At 38.5% G+C, this 24944-nt stretch overlaps 1 long non-coding RNA gene across 3 annotated transcripts in view; it reads left to right on the top strand.

Annotated features, from left to right (window-relative positions):
• Positions 1-24944, top strand: part of LOC117081061 — an 87780-nt gene that overhangs the window by 12694 nt on the left and 50142 nt on the right. For all 3 annotated transcript variants that reach the window (XR_004436070.1, XR_004436071.1, XR_004436072.1), the window contains exon 3: positions 17155-17315. This is a non-coding gene — a long non-coding RNA (uncharacterized LOC117081061). The remainder of the gene's footprint in view (positions 1-17154; positions 17316-24944) is intronic.

Genomic DNA, 24944 nt, shown 5'->3' with positions numbered 1-24944 from the left:
CACTGCTTTAGCTCAGTCCCAGAGATTCTAGTATGTCTTATTTTCATTTTTATTATGTCAAAAGAGTTTCTTGGACAGGCACCATGGCTCATGCCTATAATCCCAGCACTTTGGGAGGCCGAGGCGGGTGGATCAAGAGGTCAGGAGATTGAGACCATCCTGACCAACATGGTGAAACTCCATCTCTACTAAAAGTACAAAAATTAGCTGGGCATGGTAGCATGCACCTGTAGTCCAGCTACTCAGGAGGCTGAAGCAGAAGCATCACTTGAACCCCGGAGGCAGAGGTTGCAGTGAGCTGAGATCACACCACTGCAATCCAGCCTGGTGACAGAGTAAGACACCACCTCAAAAAAAAAAAAAAAAAAAAAAAAAGAATTTCTTGATTTCTGCCTTAATTTCATTATTTACCCAAAAGTCATTCAGGAATAGGTTGTTTAATTTGCATGTAATTTTATGGTTTTCACAGATATTCTTAGTATTGATTTCTATTTTTATTGCACTGTGGTTTTAGAATGTGGTTGGTATTACTTTGTTCTTTTATTGAATTTACTGAGAATTGTTTTATAGCTGAGCATGTGGTCAACTTTGGAGTATATGCTATGTGCAGATGAGAAGGATATATTCTTGTTTTTTGGTGGAGTGTTCTTTAGATGCCTGTTAGGTCCATTTGGTCAAGTGTCAAGTTTTCATCCTGAAAAGCTTTATTCATTTTCTGCCTCAAAAATCTGTCCACTGTAGTAGTGTTAAAGTCTCCCACTATTATTGTGTGCTTATCTAAGTCTCTTTGTAGGTCTCTGAGAACTTGTTTTATGAATATTGGTGTGCCAGTGTTAGGTGCATATATATTCAGGATAGTTAAGTCTTCTTATTGAACAGAACCGTTTATCATTATGGAATGTCCTCCATTGTCTTTTTTAACTGTTTTTGGCTTAAAGTCTGTTTTTTATTAAATTAGGATACCAACTCCCTGCTCTTGTTTGCTTTCCCCTTGCCTATTTTTCTCCATCCCTTTACTTTGAACCTATGGGTATCACTGCACATGAGATGCATCTCTTAAAGACAGTATACCATTGGGTCTTATTTCTTTGTCCAACTTTCCACTATGTGCCTTTTATGTGGGGTGTTTAGCCCATTTACATTCAATGTTAACATTGATATGTATGAATTTGATCCTGTCATCATGTTGTTAGCTGGTTGTTATGCAGACTTAATTGTGTAGTTTATTTACAGTGTCAATGGTCTATGTACTTCAGTATGTTTTTGTGGTAGCCAGTAACAGTCTTTATTTCCATGTAGAGTACTCCCTTAAGGACCTCTCATAAGGCAGGTCTCATGGTAATAAATTTCCTTAGCTTTTGTTTGTCTGAAAAGACGTATGTCTCCTTCACCCATGAAGCTTAATTTGAATGGATATAAAGTTCTTGGTTGTAACTCTCTTTCTTTAAGAATGCTGAATATAAATCCCTCAATCTCATCTGGCTTGTAGGGTTTCTGCTGAAAGTTTTGCTGCTAGCCTGATGGAATTCCCTTTGTAGGGAATTCTGTCTTCTCTCTATTTGCCTTAAATACTTTTCCTTTCAGGTTGCCCCTGGAGAGTTTAATGACTCTATGTCTTGGGGATGAATGTCTTGTATGTAGCATCTCACAGGGGTTTTCTGACTTTCCTGAATTAACTTGTTGACCTCTCTAGCAAGTTTGGAAATATTTTGATGAAAAATATCCTCAGATAAGTTCTCCAAGTTTCTTGCACTCTCTCTGTCTTTCAGGGATGCCAATGAGTCACAGGTTTGACTACTTTACATAATCCTATATTTTTCAGAGGATTTATTCATTCTTTTTTATTCTTTTTCTCTGAGTTGATTTGATTCTGAAATTCTTTTCTTAACTTGACCTATTCTGCTGTTGACATTTTCAATTGTATTATAAAATTCTTGTAGTGAGTTTTTAGTTCTATAAAATCAGTTTGGTTCTTTCTTAATATGGCTACTTCCTCTTTCAGCTCTTGTATCATTTTATTGAATTCCTTAGATTCCTTAGATTGAACTTTGACTTTCTCCTAAATCTTGATGATCTTTTTTGCTATCCCAATTCTGAATTTTATGTCTTTCATTTCAGCTATTTGAGCCTTGTTAAGAACCACTGCTGAGGAGCTAGTGCAGTTGTTTGGAGTTAAAAAGACACTGTGGTGGCTGCGTGCAGTGGCTTATGCCTGTAATCCCAGCACTTTGGGAGGCAGAGGTGGGCAGATCACAAGGTCAGGAGATGGAGACCATCCTGGCTAACACAGTGAAACCCTGTCTCTACTAAAAATACAAAAAATTAGCCGGCGAGGTGGCAGGTGCCTGTAGTCCCAGCCATAAAGTGCTTTATTTCAGTGAAAACGGGGACATTTTCTACTACAGGAAAAAGCATAGCATAGTGTAAATAGGATTTTGGTACTATCTGTGATTTCAAGTCTCCACTTGGAGTCTTAGAATGTATCTCTGTGGATAAGGATGAACTACTGTGTGTATGTGTGTGTGTGTATACATATATACATATATGTATGATACACACATAAGTGTGTGTATGCATATATGCATATATGTACGCATGGGTGCATATATATACATGTATGTGCGTGTGTATGCATATATATGTTGGTATCAGCAATGGTGGCTCATCTCACATAGCTCTGGGGCACTTTTTTTTTCCTCCATTCTGTTTTCTCTCTGATCTTCAGAATGCATAATCTCAATTGTCATATCTTCCAGTTCACTGATTCTTTCTTTGATCAGCTCAAATGTGCTGTTTAATCCCTCTAGTGATTTTTTTTTCTCTTCATTGATTATACTTTTCACTCCAGAAATTCTATTTGGCTCTTTTTATTGTTTCTCTCTATTTATGGATATTCTCTAGTTAGAGAAGCATTTCTTGCACTCTCCTTGATGTGTTCAGATTGTTTTATTCTTTGAACATATTTATAACAGATCATTTAAATTCACTACAGTAAGTAAAACATCTGAATTTCTTCAGGGACAATGTCTAATGTCTGCTTTTTATTTCTGTGTGCATAGACCACATTTTCCTGCTTCTTCAGATATCTATTAAATTTGTTTTTTAAAACTGGATATTTTGAATAATATTTGTGCAACTCTGGAAAATCAGACCTACTCCCCCAAACCACAATTTTTTATTATTGCTGTTTATTGTTGCTATTGTTGTTGTTATTGATGTTGCTGCTACTACTACTGTTTGTTTAAGGAATTTCTTTATCCAGTTCTGCAAACTCTGTATACTTTGTTATGTTTTACCCCTGACTGGAGTCTCTGCTTGATTAGCTCAGTGGTTAGCTAATGACTGAACAGAGATGTTCTTAAATATCTTGAATCAGTAAGTCTCCCATCATTTGCTATGGGACTGTGTGTGTGGTGGAGCACAAAGTCAACACTGAATGCTTACTTTCTGCTTGCAGAGACCCTCAAGCTCAGCAAGAGGTGAAAGATTAACGTCATCTCAGGTTTTTGCTGCTATTGTTGTTGCTGATGTTTTAATCCAGAGTCCTCACAGCTACCAGGAGTTATGTATACAGTCCTGTAAATACACATGCCTTCTAAATTCCCAGGAATATGTCAGAGCTTTCCAATACCTCATAGAAGCATCTCATTTCCCAGATTTTCCTTTGAAGTTTTTAGTTAGTCTCTTATTTGCCTCAACTGGCATCCCCACCTTAGACAGTTGTAATGCTAAATAATGGTTTAGACAGTTGTAATGCTAAACCAATGATCTTCATCAAATGCCCTGGGAAAAGGACTTTTCCCACTGAATGATCTCTGAGTCAGATCAAACAAAGACAAACCTTGTAAAAAGAAGCATTTCTAGGGAGCTGTCAGGTGGGTCAAAGAGTGACAGTTCCCTGGGGATAGGTCTTTTTGAGAAACATCCAACCTTTTCTGACCCCTGTAGTAACTGTTGGGCATCTGGACGTTTTTGCTGACATGGTTATAAGCCCGCTAGCTTTCCACACTGCTGGGGATCTGGGGATTAGGAGATTGGAATAGAATAAGTCAAAACGCCACATCCTCACTGTTCTTACTGATCTCCAGCCATTTTTCTTAAACAGTCCTCAAACTTTTGCAGGCTTCTGGCTAATTTCCAGAGTTCTGAAAAAGTTTGACCTCGATAATTCTTGCCACTGTTGCTTTTGTAAAGGAGTAGATTTTTGAAGGTCTTTACTTTGCCATTCTGGAATCTTTTTCTCCTAAATATCTTTTAACACACTAGTCTCACCCTTCAACATTAAAAAAATTATGCAAAAGCTTCTCTTTAATTTCTAGATAAGGTCCCAAAAATGACTTACAAAGTCCTATGAAATCCATTCTTACCTACCTCTTAGCCTTGATGAGGCTCCGGAAATAATACCCCAAAGTATGGCACCTTGGTACACTGAGTACTTTGAACTGAAAAACATTAGAAGGCCGTCAGAAGCAACGTCTCTTTCTTACCTCCTGCCCTTCTTTTCTCCTGCTTTCTTTCCATTTCTAAGGCAAGCCCCAGAAACTAGAATCTTCTTCCCCAAAGTGGGTCTTAGAAACCAGAATCCTTCTCCCCCAAAGCCAGCCACAAAACCTAAAAATATTGTTCTAATCTTCCCCTGCTTTTCTGTATAAGACCTGGTCATGAAGAAATATTTTGAATTACCTTGCCTGAAAGTAGATTTTAAGACCCTCATTCCAGAAGGGGTCCTACCCCATAACTGGGAGGAAGAAATTTCACAAAAAGGTCAAGAAGAATTCAAACAGATAGGCCTTGCTGGGTTTCCCCACTCAGTCTATTACTATTAGATCATTATCCTTTCGTCCAGTCACATTTCTACATGGCTGTACAATCTGGATTAATTAAATACATTCTACTTTTCTCTTGTTAACTTGTCTTTTGTTATAGGAATACCAGCCTTGACCCATAGGATGAAGAAAACGGGTATCACACCCTTTCCACTCCTACACCCTCAAACTCTATCATTCTCCCCCAGGCCTCCTTCTGATACCTATAATAAACCATCTTCCTACTGGCTTTTTGCACAGATTATTCTTTCTCTTACTCCCTCTTTCCACTATTCCTCTCACCAGGCTGATTCCTATCAACTCTCAGGTCTCCCTGTAAATGTCATTTCCTCGGGGAGACTTTTCTGACTCACAGGCAAGATTCAATCTGCATCAAATGCTCTCATGACATCCTGTGTTTCTCCTTCATAGCCTTTATCGTAACTGTAATGAAATGTAATTTGTGTAAGTATTTGCTGAATATTAACAATTTTGATGGCAGAAATTTAATCTGGCTCAGAGGAAAATGGCAAATAAATATTTATTGAATTGAATAAATAAGTGGGTGAATGAATGCAAGAATAGAAGAAATGCACTATGCAAATATCTGGCTACAAAAGTGGTTCTGTCTAGTCAGTAAAGAGAGAGACGGACGTCATTGAAGTATCCCAGAAACTCCACACAGATAAAAGTCCCTCGTTTTATACATGAGCATACCGTCTTCAGTTGAGCAAGATTGTTTTGTTTTGCACCAGCTGCCAATCCAGGTTGCAAATTGCATGAGAAAACTTTATCCATACCCAGGCAAGAGCCCCAGAAATTCTGTAATCATTTGCATTTAATGCAGCCCAGGAGCGTAAGTGTTTTTAAAAAGCTCTGTAAATAATTCTAATATGCAGTCAGGTTTGAGAATCACTCCAGATTAAAAAGTACTTTGTCTCAAGTCTGCTTCTGTCAATCCTCCGGAGTCCTTATAGCAAGGAAGTTTAATAAGATTTGGGAAAATCATTAGCGATCATCTTGAAAACTATAGAAGGGTCACTATGACTTGTGTGTGTGTCTCAATCAAAAAACTAAAGCAAAGGTACTTTTCACATTTGATATAACACAAAAAGGTTGTTTCTGAGGAAGAGACAATATGTTTTCTGCTAATAAACTCCAGGGTGGCTTTGTGGCTGTCTTGATTAATTGGTGACTATGAAATAACCAGTGCTCAGGGATACATGAGACAGCAAAGGATTGTAAGTGACAATTTGCTGTTAAAATTCATTGGCCCCTGCAAAGCGCCATGATTAATAAAGTCACTGTGCCTGTCTCCACGCTGAGGAGGGGGCCCCTGTAGAAGGAAGGGCAAACAAATTTGCAAGGATGCTCTCGCTAAAGAGGTTCGGCACCCGGTTGCATTTAATCTCTCTGCTGTTGCATCAGGCAAGTACCTTCTCGCTCTCAATTGTTCACTAGTGCTGCCATTAATCACAGCCCACTGTAAAGGAAAGTAGGGAGGAGGTAGGGGAGACAGAACTCTCCTTCTCGGCTTGTAGCTGGGGAGAATGATTGGTAAGCAGGGGACCCAGGAGGGGAACTGCTGGGTTATGACCAACCAGAGGAACTTAAAATAGGATTTGCAGAGTTGAGCCTCAGCAGGCCACAGCTGGATGCTCTTCTGCCTGCCACAGCCTCTGTGGAGAAGTTTCTTGGTGCAACATCGCCATCTACAGGTAACTGTGAGAACTGCTTTGAGGGAGTTGCTGAGCTCGGAAAACTGCCCTGAAATGAGATCAAGGTAATCCCAGAGGTTTTGCACTAGCCAGGGAAGTAGGACAGCATTGGTTTTCATGGCACAGGGCTACCTTCCTTGGTGTTTGGACCTACTGCCTGTTATCCTGCCTGATGTTAAGCTAGTACCAACGTGAGAATATCACGAACAATGGATTCCCATGAGATTTCATGAATGACCATTTGTTCCTAGAGAAAAAAACACCAAACAAAAACAACAGCTTACCCAAGCTTAGAAGTCTACCCAGTCAAAGAGGTCTGCTACACTGCATTAGACCTTCCTTTGAAAACAGTCTTTAAGGGTTTCTAAGAGCCGTTTTTTCTAAAATCGGTGTTAAAATATTTCTAAACTCAATATAAGGAAAACTGTTTTAATGTTATATGGTTATATTTTTCAAGCACATTTTCCAAGATGCTTTCTGATACATGATGAATGAGAACCCAGTATTGGTACAGCTCAGAACTCTAATATGTCAGAAATGGAAGGGTCTGTTGGGAGTGTCTATACTTCAATGTTTCTGCAGTGCCCTAGGAGTTTACAAATATGATCCCATTTAATACACACAAAAACCTGTGTATGTGCTGGTATCCCCATTGCATAGATGAGACTAATTCAGAGGAGAAGTCTTAAAGAATATGTCATCGCAGCTCTGCTAATGTGAGCTGTGTGACTTTGAACAGGTCACTTGATCTCTCTGAGACTTCTTTCTTTTTTTTTTTTTTCATCTGTACATCGATGAGGTTGGATGAAAGAAAACAATTTGGGATGCTTGAATATAAGTTGAAAACAAAGAAATACATTGAAGCTTGAGGTCTCTTAGGTAACAAATTGTAAGTAGCTCAGTTGCTGAATAAGATTCAAGTCAACTAGACTATTCTACTCTTGATGACAGCACGAGGCTGGTCATTAATGGACTTAGCCCCTCACCTGATTCATTTCTCTGCTTTGCTATGGGCAGGAGTCCAATAATTGACAGATGGAAGTGTTTTCTACACCCTTGCCTTTGACATGTAGTAGAGAAGAGAGTTTGGGTTTTGAATTTGAGATAGTAAAGAGCCTGTCTGCCTTTCTACCTTGCTGGCATTCAAAGAATACTACCCCACATGGGTGCACATTGTCAACATATAGCCTATTTCTAAGAGGGTTATGCATCAGGACCAGGATATGAGGAGCAACTACTCCCTGGAAACGTTTAAGCAAAGAAAAAAGGCATATTCCAGGAATATTAAATATGACTTTTTTACAGTCTTTTAATAAAGCCACCTTGGAATAGGACATGGTTGACAGCATTTCCCCAGACGGGGTGTTAAATATAGCATTCAAACCAGAAAATTACTCATTGATTTGCCCTGTGAAAAGATAAATGTCTATTCAACTGTGTTCTATCCCAGTGCAGACCTTATTGTTTTTTAGTAAAACAGTCTGAGTGAGTCTCCCTAATGAGGCAACACAGCATGAAAACACTGCAAGCACATGGCACAGGACAGGATGAGAGCCCTTGCCAACCAAATGCAGTACCCCGGAAGGCTGCCCACAGCTCCCGGAAGCAGGGCATGCATGCCAGCTCAACAAGGTGGCCGCACTACTCCAGACAACAGAATAACAACAGCAGATACACCACCCCGAAGCTAATACACACGGTAAATGAAAACTTGGTCTCAGGAGGGAGCAGAGATAAAAGCTTACAATTCACTGCCCCAGGAGCTTCTGAAATCACTACTGTTTTGGCTTTTGCTTAAAGACAGTTTTCATAACGACAGGTGACTGCCATCTGTAAGACCCTGGCAGACCACATATGCCTAATAATGCTCTCTCATTTTATCCAGTGTTTTACAGCTCACATAGGGATACTGTGTCCAAACTCATTTGATTCTCTTAACAACCCTATTAAACAGGTGGTACAGGTACCCACTGCACTGGCTGAATTTTTTTTTTTTTTTTTTTTTTTTTTTTTTTTTGAGACAGAGTCTCGCTCTGTTGCCCAGACTGGAGTGCAGTGGCCGGATCTCAGCTCACTGCAAGCTCCGCCTCCCGGGTTTACGCCATTCTCCTGCCTCAGCCTCCCGAGTAGCTGGGACTACAGGCGCCCGCCACCTCGCCCGGCTAGTTTTTTTTTTTTTTTGTATTTTTAGTAGAGACGGGGTTTCACCGTGTTAGCCAGGATGGTCTCGAACTCCTGACCTCGTGATCCGCCCGTCTCGGCCTCCCAAAGTGCTGGGATTACAGGCTTGAGCCACCGCACCCGGCCTGAATTTTTTTTTCAGACAGATGCTGTCATGTATTATTGTATCTTGTATCTATTTGTTCACCTCAACAAGCATATATGGAAGGCCCACTCTGTTCTAGGCACTGGGAGGAGGTGGAGAAGCACAAAGAAGTAAGGGAGAAAGCAGAGGTGGGTCTAATATGGTCTACATGACAACGGTTGCAAGGAACTCCTAAATCTCAGGGGGATGCAGATGGACTAATAGATAACTCCAACTCAATATGGACAGGGCAGAGAAGTGGGCATTCACAGTTCCTAGGGGAAGTGCAGAGGAGTGGTGACTTGACTTATAGGAGTTTTCTGAATTGCAAGAGAACTTATTTAATTTTACAGTTCATTCTGATTCTTAAAAAAATCTAAGAATGATGCAATGATATGCACTTTGGGATCATAGATCAGCCGACATTATGAGATATTTTATTATTGATTATTGTGCTGCGACTAACAACAAAACCTCTAGGTAAGACAGGCAAGCTCTTTGCCTTCCTTTTACTGAAGCTCACAACAGTTGAATGGCTTGTTCCAGGTAATAGATCAGGAATTCGAGTTTACTAGGGAATTACTCCATACTGAGTCCTAATCCGCATTCTACTCCAGTGCTTCTCAAATTTAATGACTATACAAACCTCTTAGGGATTTTGCTAAATTATAGATTTGGGTTCAGAAAGCCTGAAGTGGGGGCTAGAATTCAGTATTTCTAACAAGCAGCCAAGTAATACAAATGCTGTTGGTGCACAGACCTCACTTTGACTAGCAAAGATCCAGAGCAATGCCCCGGCCCTAAAAGTGGCTATTATCAAAAAGGAGGTAAAAATCAGAGTACATGAATTATAGCAATGGTGAATAGGATTTACAGAAATTAGGAGAGAAAAAGTAGAAAATTAGGGGAAAACAATCTTAAAATTTAAGGACAGGCCAAAGGTTTTGAAGACCTAGCACAACTAAAGGCCCTTAGACAAGATCCAGCACTGTGGTGCCAAACCTGAAGTTCTCAAATCTCCAGGGATCCAAGAAATCATCAGTGAGGACCCTTGAACAAATTGTATATATTCAAAAAATAACTATTTGAAATTGAATATTTATATAAACAAGGCCTCTTTTGTTCATGAAAACATGGACTCATTAACCAGATGTACTACTGCTTTGTCCTTCTATTGTAGGCCTAATACTTATTGTCTATGTTACAGACAATAAGATATATACATCTTTGATTAATTAAAAATAAGAAAACAAATTAGGTATCAATAAATGCAGTTCAAGTAATCAAGGGAGACTAATAGAAGGAATACTTGGTAGGAAAAATGTTGAGAAATAATTCAAACCCCTTATTTTATGAGTTTTTAAACTTTTATTGTTTTATCTTTGGGTTAGTTTGTTTTTTTTTGTTGCACTGATTTTGCATTAGCTTGTACCCATAAATATTAAGTAACTAAGCAAAGGTTTAAAAGTAAGATAATAGAAGAACCAGAAACAGATCACAAATGTTCTAACTCGAAGCGAATAATAGTTGCCATTTACAAATAACCTATTATGTGCCAAGCACCTGCATTACTTATCACATTAAATCATCAAAAAAAAAAAAAACCTAAAAGGAAAGTAATTTTGTATTACTATTTTACAGACCAAGAATCTCAGCCCCAGAAACATGCAGTAACCTGCCCAGAAAAATACTCAGCAAGTAAAATGCTTATTCAGCAATGGATCTTAAGTCTTGGCCCCAAAGCCTATCCTTCAAATCCAAGTTGTAATTCTCTCAAGTTGCTGTTAGATTCCAGGATCCTCATACTGTGTATTTGACCACTGAGAAGAAATTACTGGTTTATTTATTTGATCTAGACTTTCCAAAAATGCCTGTGAAGACTAGAGAAAATATAAATAGCCCCAATATTTCCCTCCGCAGCCTACTAGCCTTTTGCCATTTCTCTTAAAGACTCTGAAACTTGCATTCCCTCAGACACACAGAGGAGAGACACTAATCTCAGCATGGATGAATGCAAGCCTAATTATCTCTCTTTTGCCCTAACAAATGCAATTTTAGGAATCCAATAAATCCAGATTTAAATACAACTCCCCATGTGCTGACTTGTGATCACTGACCATTCACTGACACCTCTGAACCATTTTTATTATCTGATAAAAGAAAGATAATACTGCATTTTTCATGGGATGGTGGTGAAGATTACATAAACTGAAGTAAGTAAGGCCCTTAGCACAGGTCAAGTATCAGATAAATACATGAGTAGCCCTTATCAGATCGGGTGATTATCGCCTTGGAAATCACAATTTGCTTTTGGCTTGTCTCAGCCAAATCATGGGCTTCTGACAGAATCCATCCTTTTCTTTCTAAATAATTCAAAATGAAAAGCCTGAGCATTTGTTTCCCTGACCTTATTTCAGGGATATTCTGAAATGCTGAAGCTGGGTGACCATACATAAATGACAGCATTCATTCTGAAAATAAATGTGACTTTGCAAAGACCACTAATGTGGTCAGAGCAGAACTGGTGTGGCCAACTAAAGGGTGACCTCCATTTCTCAGAGGAAGTATCAGACTGGATGTATCCTAATTTGGAGTTCATCTTTCATCACTTTTCAGGAGGGTGAGAAGGAGAGTCTGGTGAAGTCATTCCTTTTTGCCCAATAATGTTTTGCTTACCTCACTCACTCCAGGGAAAACACACAAACAAATAAAAACATCAGTTTTCTTAGCCAGCTCACACTTCAAATAAAGCATGAAGAAGGGAACAGTAATTATAGTGCCAAATTGGTCATACTGTGTCATCGTGGAGGTGTAATGACCTCCACAGATTACATCTATGGGTGTAATCTAACGCAAAAATCGAATGGGTGAAAAACTAGTATTTGTAAATGAGTGATAAAAGGGTAGACAGTGAAATAAAGGAATGCGACCCTTTCTTTAATAACAGAGAACAATGTTTTTGTTCAGGAAACTAAGAAACAAAAATAAAGAAAAGAAGAACATCTGGGGGAGGGGAGAAACACAACTTTAATTTTTAAAGACTCGGTGCTCAGTGAAACCAACTGATGCTTTTGATTCCTTTACTCTATTTAGATTCTCCTTGCACAGCCAACATCAGACCTCCCATACTCAAACAGACTGACAAATACTGATTTTTAACTCCACCAGTGAGGGGCTTCTTATTCTGCTCCCAGAGAACACATGTGTGAAATGAGTTTTGCAAGTTGACTCAAGTCAGTCCCAGCTGGGTCCGTTCTCCTGCTGAAAAGACAAGCCCACAGAGGCATCCTGCCTTCCAGCAAAAAGTGATCTGCCATCCAGCGCAGCTATGGCTCTCTGGGAAGCTAACGCATTTTCTAAGATTCAGGTTGCTCTGCAGAGTCAGAAAAAGACCTAAAGAACCAGGTCTGAGTAGAAAGATATTTGAATTTGGAGAGGATGAACCATGAGGAAATTAGAATTTTCTTCCCAATGTGGTGAAGAACTGGCAAGTCCACCATGACTTGACTTGGCTCACTTCTACAGCCTCATGACAGCACTTACACTTGGAGCTCTAGCCAAATCAATTACTCACAGATCTTGAACAAGCCATGATCTCCCTCATCCTCCAGGCTTGCTTAAAGATGGCATCTTCAAAACACATTTCCTTATAGCAGCACTTGCTTATCCCGTTGTATCATAAATACCTGTTAACTTACTAGTATTCTCCATTATTTGGAGAGTTATTTGAATGTGATGTACTATAACTTTTCCACTCTTGTGCCTTCAGTATCTAATAATAGGCATACATTAATGTTTTCGATGGATAATAAGTGCATAAATAAATAAAGGAATGAAAAAAATGCAAGAGACCATTTCCAGCCTTGTCTATCATTAGTAAGCTATTGTAAACATATTAAGCTATACCATTTAATGAGTTTACACTTTGTGCTAGTAACAAGCTAAGTGCTTTATACAATATGCCTTTTCATCTTCACACTACTATTGTGAGAAAGTAAGAATTATTATCCCCATTTAAGCAGAAAAAATAATAATTAGAGGCTCAGGAAATTGAGAAAATTATAAGTCTACATATTTAGAAAGTAACAGAATTGAGATTTGCAACATGATGTGCTGTCTCCCTGTGATGCTCAAGATTTGAACAAATGTTGGGAATTCTCAGGCGTTGGGTGTTTAGATTACTCTATTGGAGCCATTCATTATACCATTCATTATATTAATAGTGAATACTCACCTATTTTTGCATCCATTCTGTAAGTATTTATTTATAATCTACTTTAAACCAGACTCTGTACTAGGCTTTAGGGGATACAAAAGAATGAATAACACTCCTTATTTTCAAACTGCTTGCAGTTTAACTGGAAAGATGATAACCCAGAGAGTTGCAATATAACTTAAGCCCCTCAAGAGCTATGTGATGTAATAGAAATTTTGAAAGAAAATGATCACCAATATAGCCTAAACCAACCATTTAGTCTCTTTTCATCTGTCAAATAGCACTCCACTCCCTCCAGCAGCAGCAAGAAGTACCCCATCTATTTTTTTATCACTTAAAAGTGTATTTTGATCATGATACTACCTGCTGAAAAACAATCAGTGACCTCATTGTCAAGCAAAAAACTCTAAACTTCTTATTAACATGCTATAACTTGTTCCCACGTACATTTCCAGAGTTATCCTCTATATTGCTTCTTAAAGTCCTCACTGGTTCCACACCATTTTCTAGATATATCCTCTGCATCTTCGTTCTAGCTACTTTCACTGGGGTTAGATTTATTCTATTTAGGCTTTTCTGTTAACTATAGTCTTTCTTTTCCTGGACACTTATAAAACATTTTGCTTCATGTAGGTATCTCCTTTCTTATACAGCTTTGTCAGAAAATATTGAATTATCCTTGGTTGGAATTAACCAGTTATATGTCAGACTTCTGCTCTAGTCTACGAACATCTTAGTAGTCACATTTTCTTGTTTATCTGTGTATTGTCCATGTCTAACACAATGGCATATGCTGCGTACCCAGTAAATGGCTGCTAAAATGAATGGACTGACCAGTCTTGTGTAACATTCACTTGTTCAAACATCCTATCTCCCATTTCATTTGTAAGATTTGTGAGGGCTGAGACTATATATATTTGCATCTTGTATGTTCACCTCACCATAGTTTCCAGAACAGTCCTTGTATATAGAAAGTACCAAGTAAACATTCATTAATGAGTAAAAAAATAATTTTCCTGGTAGGAGCGATTTTGTGGATTGTATTCATTGGGGCAATTCTTGTACCTAGAAATCACAGATGTTCAATAAGTGTCTGTTAATTAAATGGATAGCTATTCCCAAATACTTAGCCAGGAAATATAATGGACATACTGTTTTGCCCTGTCTGCCCTGCTTTTCTGGCAGTTTCTCCACTTCCCATGTGATAACTACAGAAGTAGCCAATTTCTAAAATGTGTGACTTTTTCCCACATTATAGAATGTGGAGTTGATGGACCCTTAAACAAGAGGAGACACTGTAATCAAACTGCTAATCACAACAGCTCTTCCTTAAAATTTTTGGACTTGGGACACTAGAATAAATTAAACTAGAGCTGTTAGATAAAGAAATTAAATATAGAGGGAGTCATGATGATCCCAAAGTCTTTGAATACAATTTTTCCTTAGGTTCAGTTCTTTCCTCAGAGCCTGTTCTTTCTATGATGTAGTTGTGCTATATGACATTTGGGCAAGCATCCAGAGCATCTCTTTTGTTTAAACTTATTCAAGATAGATTTTTGTCACTTGCTTCCAAAACAACCTTAATGATTGCAGAGACCATTCTGATAAAAGACTCAGGTGATGATAGAGCCTGAAAAAAACAAGAATAAGTAGCACTAAATTCCACAAGAGAGCTATAGACATTTATTTACGAATTTTCCTTTTTTTCTTTTCTTTTTTTTTTGAAATGGAGTCTCACTCTGCGCCCAGGCTGGAGTGCAGTGGTGCAATCTCGGCTCACTGCAAGCTCCGCCTCCCAGGTTCACACAAAAGGCAAGCTTTAAAGACTCAAACAATAAGGAAATCTATTGACAGGCTGACTGACCAAATAAGAAACTACATGCCAGTTTCATAAGAAATCACTAGAAAATAAGAAAGGAGAGCAGGCCAGTCATACCAGTGTTACTCAAATGAGCAATAAGAAGTAGGCCAACTGGATTTAAAGTTGAACAGAATAGGGTAGAGATCAACACTAGGAACTTATATAAGAGCACAAAGAAATAATTTCCTTCCATTGTTCCTTCCATTGTCCTTCCTTCCTTCCTTCCTTCCTTCCTTCCCTCCTCCCTTCCTTCCTCCTTCCCTCTCTCCCTCTTCTTCCTTTCTCCTATCCTTCAGTGTGTGTATATATATGCATATATATTTGTGTGTGTGTGCATAATCTATCATGATAAATATATATAAAATCTATCATATCCCAGGCACACTAATGCTAAAGTGATGGAGAATAAAGACTCTCTCCTTTGCACAGGAATCTTCCTAATGTTAGAGATATGACCGTCTGTTGTGAGAGGTAGAATACATTATGATAGGTACTAGGTATTATGGCTCAAAATTGCATTATGAGAATGTAAGTTAGTGGAACCAAGCCAGTGAGAAAGTTCTGTAGATTGTTTCACTGACAATGTAATGCTTGAGAAGTCCTCAAAGACGAGTAGCATTGTTATAGGATTTATGCAATAAATTAAAGGATGATTTAATATCAGAAAATTTATCAGTGAAATCCACCAATTAATAACCTCATGGAAAAGTCACAGTTTTGCATCAATAGACACAGAAATGGCATTATTAATGTCCAATAACTATCTATGCATAGTAAGAATTTGAAGAAAAGTAGTAACAGAAGGGAACTTCCTCAACCTGATAAAGGGTGTATACCCAAACCCAAAATCCACTAATCTTTATATAGAGACATATAATATACATTCTCTTCAAGATCAGAAATCAATTAGGGATGCCTGACCAGGCACTTCTGTTCATCACAGTGTGTCCTGGAAACAGTAGCAGGGAAATGGGCTCATTAAATGTAGCAAAATAAAGTTAAAAAAAAAAAAGATGAATAGTATTTACTTGTGCAGAGGAGAGTGATGCAGGTAGGCAAGGGCATTCCAAGAACGGTAACAGTGTCTACAAAGTCATGGCAACTGGATAGAGTGTGACATATGCAGAAGACGTGAAAATTCTCTCAAGCTTATGCTTTAGTATGACAGATAGACAAGTAAATCAATTATTGCAATGTTAAGTCCTTTGACAGAAACAAGCACATGTTGCTGTTGAAGATAGAGAAAGGAAAACCTCCTTAGTCTGCTGAGGTGGTTGAGGTTATGGAGGATTCCTGGGGGTGGGGGGAGGTGACATACAAATGAGTCTTCAATGATAAATAGGAGATATTAAAGATAGTAAGGAAAGATTTTTCCACAGAACCAAAGGTATCTGAACAGATATTAGCAAGCCTGATTCATTTACTAACCAGAGTGAACAGTACTTTCTCTCTGTCCCAAAAGCAACAGGGAGGAGAAGAGTCTAATTTTATTCATGGCAGTAATATTGTCTTCCTAGGGAAGCTATAGTCTAAAAACAAGACAGCTGATTAATTACAGAAGCCAGAATACCAGAGTAAATAAGGTAAACAGGCAACATGAAAGGGAGCAATAGGAAATGACACTTGCCCATCATGCTAAGAAGCAATAGTGAGAACAGGGAGTGGCGAAGACTATGATGATGTGGAGAGTGCAGGCCTGTCCTGATATAAAGCATTCCTCAATTCCAAACAATTGTCATGTACAGACATGATCACAAAGTTTCTAGACCTTTATTATGGCCTACCAGATTCAGAGTATGGTGTGTATGTGCACACATACATGAGTGTGTGTATCTGGGTGTGTAAAAATTTCCTAATATCAATTTACCAACTTAACAGTCTATGGGATGACACTGTGAATTAAACCAAATATTTCTGCAAGTCCAAGATATGCCAGAATCCTGTAGCTTGTGATTTTTGAATTAGAACTTGGATGGCAGATATGTTAAACACGTACTTCACTAATTTGCCATGTATTTTGATTTAAACTTCATAATCAATTAGTATATAGTATAATAATTTTTAATCTTTTTTTCTAAAGGAAAATCCATAAAATGTATCTTTTCCCATTTATTTATGTCCTTAGATCTGGCCTGGACTGAGAATTACATCAGAATTTAACGTTAGTATCAAGTAGCATGTAGTATAACAATTTTCTATCTTTTCTTAAAAAGAAAAGCCATAAAAGTTGATTTTTCCTGTTCCTGTAGGTCCTGAGACCTGAGTTGAGTATTACATCATCTACTCGAGAAATGAAGGAGTCATTTATTGTCGTCACCCAGCAGTTGGTGCCATTATGTCTAATTACAGATCAGAGGAAATATGTAGCTGAAGAAAGTAGAGAAGAGAATGAGACAAGAGAAGAATCCTTGTAAGTGCCTTCTTCCTTCTTCATCTTTCTACTTACGCTCACCTCTCATGCTTCTTGCTCTATCATGCACTTATTACCCACTAAATGCTATTTATATAGCAAGAAATCTTTGTCACCACCATCAGTCTCCATGGAATACATAAATATTTCTTGTTACTGTGTTAAAAATAGAGATTAAGTAGAACAAATGTTATAGCTATAAACACCAAGGCTCAGAGAAATTAATGATATCTAGCACTTATACAGTGCTTTTAGTCCTCCAAGTGTCTTTATATATCTTAACTTATGTGACGCATATGATAACATTTTGCATAGATGAGGCAGGATACTATTATCCTCATTATGGAGATGAGAAAACTGGTGTTTTAAGCAAGTCACAGCTCCATTACAAGCTACCTTACCTCTGCAGGCCTCAGCTTCAATCTTGAATTAGGAAAAATAATATAACTTATTTAACAAAGTTAGTATTTTGAAATTCATAAGCGATAATTCATGATGGTCTAATTCCTATTTTAATTAATGTAAGACCTCAGAAAAATGAGCTGTTTTTGCCTCATTGTTGTTATTGTGATGCTAAGTTAACACTAATTACTCCCATAGATCAATCTAGGAATCTCAGCGGCTTAACCCGTTTATATAAAGTCCAGTTGGCAAGCTGAAGATGGCGAGAGGCATAGGGAGAGAAAAATGTACCATATTCTACTGAGGGATCAAGGTTCCTCTGTCAATCTCTAGGCTTTTGGGGTTCCTGGAAGGATCCTCTCTACTCGACTTACAGCTGAGGAAAGTGGGAGACAGAATGAAGAAAAATTTTTGTAGTCCAGTCCTCAGAGTGGCTTCATTTCTTCCACCTACATTCCATTAATCGACACTGAATCAGACGGTCAAACTAACTGCAAAGGAGACTGGAGAATGCAGTCTATTTCCTTAGGAAGAGTAGAGGATGGATTTACATGAACATAGAGCAATCTATGTCACATTAAGTAACTTTCCCCATGCCACCCAGCTGATAACTTTGAGAGCTAGAGCTTAAAAGCAAATAATCTGACACTGGGTCCCCAGTTCTCCCCTCTACAATTGCCCAAGGTCATACTTTAAAATAGAAGCCAGTGGTCCTGATTTTGAATTACAGGATCTTTTCTCCCACCCTTTGTGGCTGGCAAGATCATGTTGATGAACTATGAATGGTTGGGTTCTTTCCATCAATTTGCTGTGCTATATTACAAATGCTCTGATAGCTAGTACATTCACTAAACTAGAAACCCAACCTTTCTCTTTTCTGATGGCTGAGACAGTGGAATGGCCTTATTCTATACTTGCTTTATGCTTCCCCTGGGTGACAGATAGAACTGGCTATTCATTTCTTTTAGATGAGAGCAATTTAGAGCAACAACTAATTGAATAGGGAGTGTTTATGTGTGTGGGATTGATGGTATGAGGTCACAATGCTGCATCATTTTTCTGCATGCTGAATTTGAAGATAATTGGGCTATTTTTCAAAGCCAATGGAGTGTGGTTTTACCAAGAGGCATTGGTCACATCCAGATTCTTCTTTACCTGATCTGAATCCTGGCTTAGGTGCTTCCTTCACTCTTGAATAATGTCAGGTTCCTTGCCTCCTGGGAGATGGATTTACAGTAATTCTGAGAGAAGTCCTTCTAGGATCCTCAGTATAAACTCAAAGCGTTGGCATGTCTATGGTCCAGGCCAGAACATGTCAAGGCACAATCAAAGTGCATCTGGCCTATTGGTAGCGTGCTTGCTGTCACTTAATAGGGCCAAACCTGCAAAGCCTGCCTGAGACACACAGCCACTTCTTCCCAGACACAAAACCTCTGATTCCAGGAAATGCCTGAGGAATCTGTCATGCCAGTCCATAAGCCACTTTCTCTTTAAATCTTGGAAACTGGGAAACCACCATCTTGCATGATATATTTGGGTTTCTTTCTAATCTTGAAAGTTGTTAAGGAGACAATAGAGATTAAATTCTAAAGGCAGACAAAACTGGTTTCATATACTGGTTTTACCTCATAGTCACTGTTTAAACAGGGGTTGGCTTAAACCTATGAAATTCTATTCCAGCCCACCAAGTGGTTTTGAAAATAAAAGTTTATTGGAACCCAGACATACTCGCTTGTCTCCGTATTGTCTACAGCTGCTTGTGCACTACAACCACAGTGCAGAGCAGTTGAGACAGAGGACTCATGTGGTCTGCAAAGCCATCAATATTTATTGTCCAGCATTTTACAGAAAATATTGTGAGTCTTTCATTTTCTCAGCTGCTAAATGCAAATAATTATGTCTAACTCAAAACTGTGGTAATAATTAAATAAAATAATATATGTAAAACATATAGGGCAATTCCCAACACAGTACAGATTCTCAATAATTAGTGGGTTCCTCCAGTTATTTTGTATTGGGGTACATTTGTGTGGCTGGAGTGCAGAGGCTCAGTGACAAAGCCAAGAAAACATATACAGGAGCAACACTCTTCAAGGGACAGCCTTCCCCGTGGGCATTTAAAATACAGGATAGTCACTCAGCTCCCAAACTAAAAGAACAAAGGAAACCACATCCCTACTATCAGCTGTACTTCTGCAGAAAGTGGGGAGATCAGAAAGGGGGACCTCCATCATTCTGACATCACCATTACAAGGTAAATCAGCCCATTCTACTTTTTTTTTATTTACCTAAGAAAGGAGTAAATAGCAATCTTACACTTGTCTAGGGTGTTGTTTAAAACTTCCCCCAAACAACTCATCTTACCCTGGAATGCATTAAAGGCATCCTTACTTCCACAGAGAACCAAATCTCTTCTGAAATTTGGAGGAAAATTTAGTATTCTTAGTGTTCTAAGACCGACATATCAGTTAAAAAAATATGTGTGCCTCTAGATTAAGTCATTTGTTGATATTATAAAATCTCATTCTCTCAACAACTCTTAAAGATGAATGTTATCATTCTGAATTTACTGATTAAGAGACTGAGAGACAAAACAACCATTCCAGTTTATGCAACCAGTTATAGATATAGCTAAAATCTTAGGACCATTTGACTTTCTTCTCTCAGTTTGTCTAATCTTTGCAAAGGTGGTGATGTCGGGAACTATGAAAGAACTGAATTTTAACTGAATCAAAGGAGTATTACTATTGAACAGTTACCAAGAGGAGAGAAGCCACAAACTATACAAATATACTCTGAATAGCAACTAAAAATATTTTAAAATATTTTCTATAGGGTTTCTATATCTCTCCTATGTCTCAGTGAAAGCTTGGTGGAAAAGCATTGGATCTGAAGTGAAAGGTCCTGGACTCTAGTCTTGAAAAAGCCATTTGCCTTCTCTCAACTTGTCTACTTGTAAATGAGAAACTTGAATGGTCTTTCCAGTCACTTGATCTGAATGTTTACGATGCTTCCCAGAGAGCAAGTTTTAGTCACTGGGGACCAATGTCCAAATATTCAGTACCTGATTGTGAGCATGACCCAGAGTACCTGCCACTGGGAAGGAAGCACGCACACACACACACACACCCCTTTTCTTTTCTGTTTGATTAAAAAAATTAAAATTAAAAGAACATAGTAGGAGAAAAATAAGCTTCATTAAAGTGCAGAGCTGGGTAGAGATCAAGGGAGAAAACAGAAACAAACAAGATATTTGCATAAGGTTTCTGACATTGATTAGACATAAAATATACATTAAAAGATAGTAAAAAAAATGAAAGAATAGCAACTCATAAAAGTAAAGAAAAGCTTAATCAAAATATGTGTTTTTGAGTACACACACACACACACATACACATCCTCTATGAGCAAGTGGCTGAAGAAGAAAATAACAATTCCAGGTTATTTCTGAATCCAAGCATCTACTTAAAGAAGGGAAGTAAAGAAGATGGGCATATCTAACATTTACCAAGCAACTACCTTGGGCCAGACAGGGGATATAGCCTACTTCCATGACAGAATTTGCTATAGCAGCCTACTCCATCTAACCTTGGCACCTACATGAAAACAGCATGATTATTTCTGTTTTATAGAAGCAGACATTGCACACAGAGTTGAACTAGTTTGCCCAAGACCACACTATGAGTTAGTTGTTAAAGCCAGCATTAAATCCACATCCAGTTTTAGTTCTTTCCTCTCATACTTTTCAATTACAAAGCAATCCCAGCCTTCATCATATTATTCCATCATAATTTTAAAATAGAACAAGGAGGGCAGATATTAGTTTCTCATTTTTTATAAAGGAAGAAGCTCATGCTTAGAAAAATTAAGCAACCTGTCTAAAACCACATGCCAAGCAAAAGGGTGGTGTGAATTCCAAAATTCTGACTCATAAATCAGTGCCTTTGTTCCCATTTTATGATGAAACTCTTCATTCTTAATGTCAGCCTTTTATTATTGAGAGGCATATGTCACATGGTTCAGAGAACGAGTTCTAGGGTTGCATGAATCGGTGTTCAAGTCTGGGTTGCAACATTTACCAGCTATTTGGGAAAATTGATTAATTATTTCTTCCCTACATTAATTTGTCACATTTACTACAAAGAATTTTCATGAGAATTAAGCAATTTAATGTGACTGACCGGCAGTGTAGACTCAGTAAAAGGATGGCGGCTATCCTAGGTGGAGGTCTTCAGAAGCAAATCATGAAAACAAAGGTGTGTGCTCCCAGGAGAGAGCCAGAAGGGAGTGGGAAAGTGGGACAGGGAAGAAGAAGGAGCCAAGCAAAGATGCACTTACAGGAAAAGTTCCAGGTTCAGCCTGATCCTTCAGGAGAAGACTAAAGTATAAATTGCACCTCAGTTTGCCATCCCTCCCAATCTCCCAATACCCTCTTAAGTCGAGGAAGGGAAATGAGCTTCCATACTTATACATTATTCAGTCATTCAATAATAAACATAGCAGATGTGGTAGGAAAAAAGGAGCTGCGAAAAATCATAGGACTTTCTATTCTAGTCGTATACACCTACAGGCAAAGCAGCAGGATTAACCTAAGGGCAGAGTAACAGGAACCAGGTGGGAAGTAGGAGGGGAGTGGGAAGGAGACGTATATGAAGAAATAGAAGAAGATTCTAGGGGATTTGGGTGGGACAGGCAGTGTCTGTTGCAGTGGAATTATTTTCTTATTATTACCTTTTATTAGGATGGGAATGGCATCTTTCTTTCATGAGTCTCGTTTCCAGGAATACTGGGGAAACCCCATATATTCTCCTTGAGTCCAAGGTAAACTTCAGGCCAAGGCCAGAAAAGGATAGCAATTCAGAAGAAGATATACAACCCAGATCAATGGTCAAAAATGGAACTCCTAAGCTGAAAGCTTTGTTAGGCCACCTCCAACATCCATTTCAGACACAGTTCTCAGCCAAGGGACGAGATCCTAGCCTCTGTGATTTATTAGAGATGAAAAGAACTGAAACAGTGCAGCAAATGGCAACTGGAAAAGACAGCTCTTTTATCACAAGAATAAATTCATGTTCCCCAAATCATTTAAACCTATTTTTAAAAATTATCTACCCTTTACCTAATACAATTAAAGCCTTACTTAATTACCTACGAAGTAAACAAAGAGATGTACTGCTCCACTGAGACTCAAAAGGAGATCTAGATTCCCTTCCTGCATTAATACTGCTTTAAAAATATCCATGAGTTCAATTATTTTGATGTTTAGGTCCCACAAATAATTGAGAACGTGCAAGGTTTGTCTTTCGGTGCCTGGCTTATAGACCTCCAGGCCAGGCATAAGTTAACATTAGGTATCATCTGGAAAAAATTAATCTACTCTCAAATTTTCTGGTTTTAGATGTTTTGTTTTGTTTTTGTTTTTTGAGATGGAGTCTCATTCAGTCACCCAGGCTGGAGTACAATGGCCTGGTCTCGGCTCACTGCAACCTCTGCCTCCCAGGTTCAAGCGATTCTCCCACCTCAGCCTCCCAAGTAGCTGGGACTACAGGCACGTGCCACCACACTCAGCCAACTTTTGTATTTTTAGTAGAAATGGGGTTTCACTATGTTGGCAAGGCTGGTCTTGAACTCCTGACCTCATGATCCACCTGCATCAGCCTCCCAAAGTGCTGGGATTACAGGCGTGAGCCACCGCACCCAGTCGGCTGATCTCTTTAAATAATTCTTATAAATATTATATTTGCTTCTGCTTTACATTTTCCTTTGAGCTGGACATACTATAACCTAAAGCCATGAGCATAGGATCTATTCTCAAAGAAAACTGTAAAGCAGAAACAAAGCACCTTTTCTTTTTCCAAGTTGATAATTCAGAAGTCCCAGTTTATCATGATGAAAACAAATTTGACCCTGGTTTAAGGAAACCAAAGTCCATGCCCTTGAATTTTGGTGCTTCATTCATGGCATTAAACTCTCTTGAATATGAAAAGCCTAGAGTTATTATAGAATAACTGGTCCTAGGGTAAAAAAAGATAAAAATAAAAGCTATATTGTAAAAGTGTTGTAAAGTTGCACTGCCATCAGCAGGAGATATAAATTGCCAAAACCCTCCCACAGGAGAGAAGTAATCTTTGTAGTAAGCACAGATCTAGTCATGAACTCCAGATCTGAATAGCTGGGTTATTTCTCACAAGCTCCTCAAAGTCTCTGAGTCCCCATTTCCTTATTTGTGCAATGGGGATAATGATGTTACTCATTTTATAGTTTAATGTGAGGATTGAATGGCATAATTTATGAAAGTTATTCTGGGAAGTACTGGGAAATAAAATTTCTCAAAAATTAGAAGCCATTGTTAAGGTGCTGTTTTCCTTGTTGGATGATTCAGGGTTATCCAAGATTTGGAAAAGTCTGAAAATTCACCACACATATCAGACTGGCATAATAGTGAAGACACTGAGTGATTCTGAAAAGTAACCATCTAGAAAGGACTTATAGTGACAGTTTGACATCAGTTGTAAAGACAATTATGGAGGAACTGTGTGGCAGACAGATTATCCAGTCAGAATGTGCATTAGTTTTCTATTGCTGCCTAACAAGTTACCACAAATGTAGAAGCTTACAAAACACACATATTTATTATCTCACCATTTTTGTGATTCATAAGTCTGGGCATGTCTTCACTGAGTCTCAGTGCTCAGTATCCCAAGGCCAGTCAAGACCTGGTTGGGCTGTGTTCTCATCTGCAGACTTGACTGGGGAAGAATCCACATTTAGGATCATTCAGGTTGTTGGAAAAATTAATTTCCTTGTAGCCGAGGGATTCAAGGACATGGATTCTTCTTGTCTGTTGGCTGGAGATTGCCATCAAGTTTTGCAGACCACTTGAAGTTCCTAGAGGCCAAAAACAGTTCTTTGCCATGTGGGCTTCTCCAATCTGGCCACTTATTTCATCAAACTTCTAGCTGCAATGTGCAAAGACTGAGTCTTATTAAATGTAACATAATCACAGGAGTGGTTTTAATGGAGACCATCCGTTATCCTGGTTTTTACATTAGTTAGAATTAATTCACAAATCCTACTTGTACTCAAGAAGGTGGAATTATACAAGGATATGTGTATTAAAATGCCTGACTTGTGGCAGTTTTTAAGCAACCCCCTCCCCCTTCCCTTTGTGCCCCACATAGGGTCAAGATGATAAGAAAGCCTGGGAGCCCACCCATTTGACACAAG

The sequence above is a fragment of the Trachypithecus francoisi genome, unplaced genomic scaffold (assembly GCF_009764315.1).
Source record: "Trachypithecus francoisi isolate TF-2019V2 unplaced genomic scaffold, Tfra_2.0 Lachesis_group8, whole genome shotgun sequence".
NCBI classification, from domain to species: domain Eukaryota; kingdom Metazoa; phylum Chordata; class Mammalia; order Primates; family Cercopithecidae; genus Trachypithecus; species Trachypithecus francoisi.
Note: the sequence above shows the minus strand (reverse complement) of the source record. Positions and strands in the feature narration are given on the sequence as shown.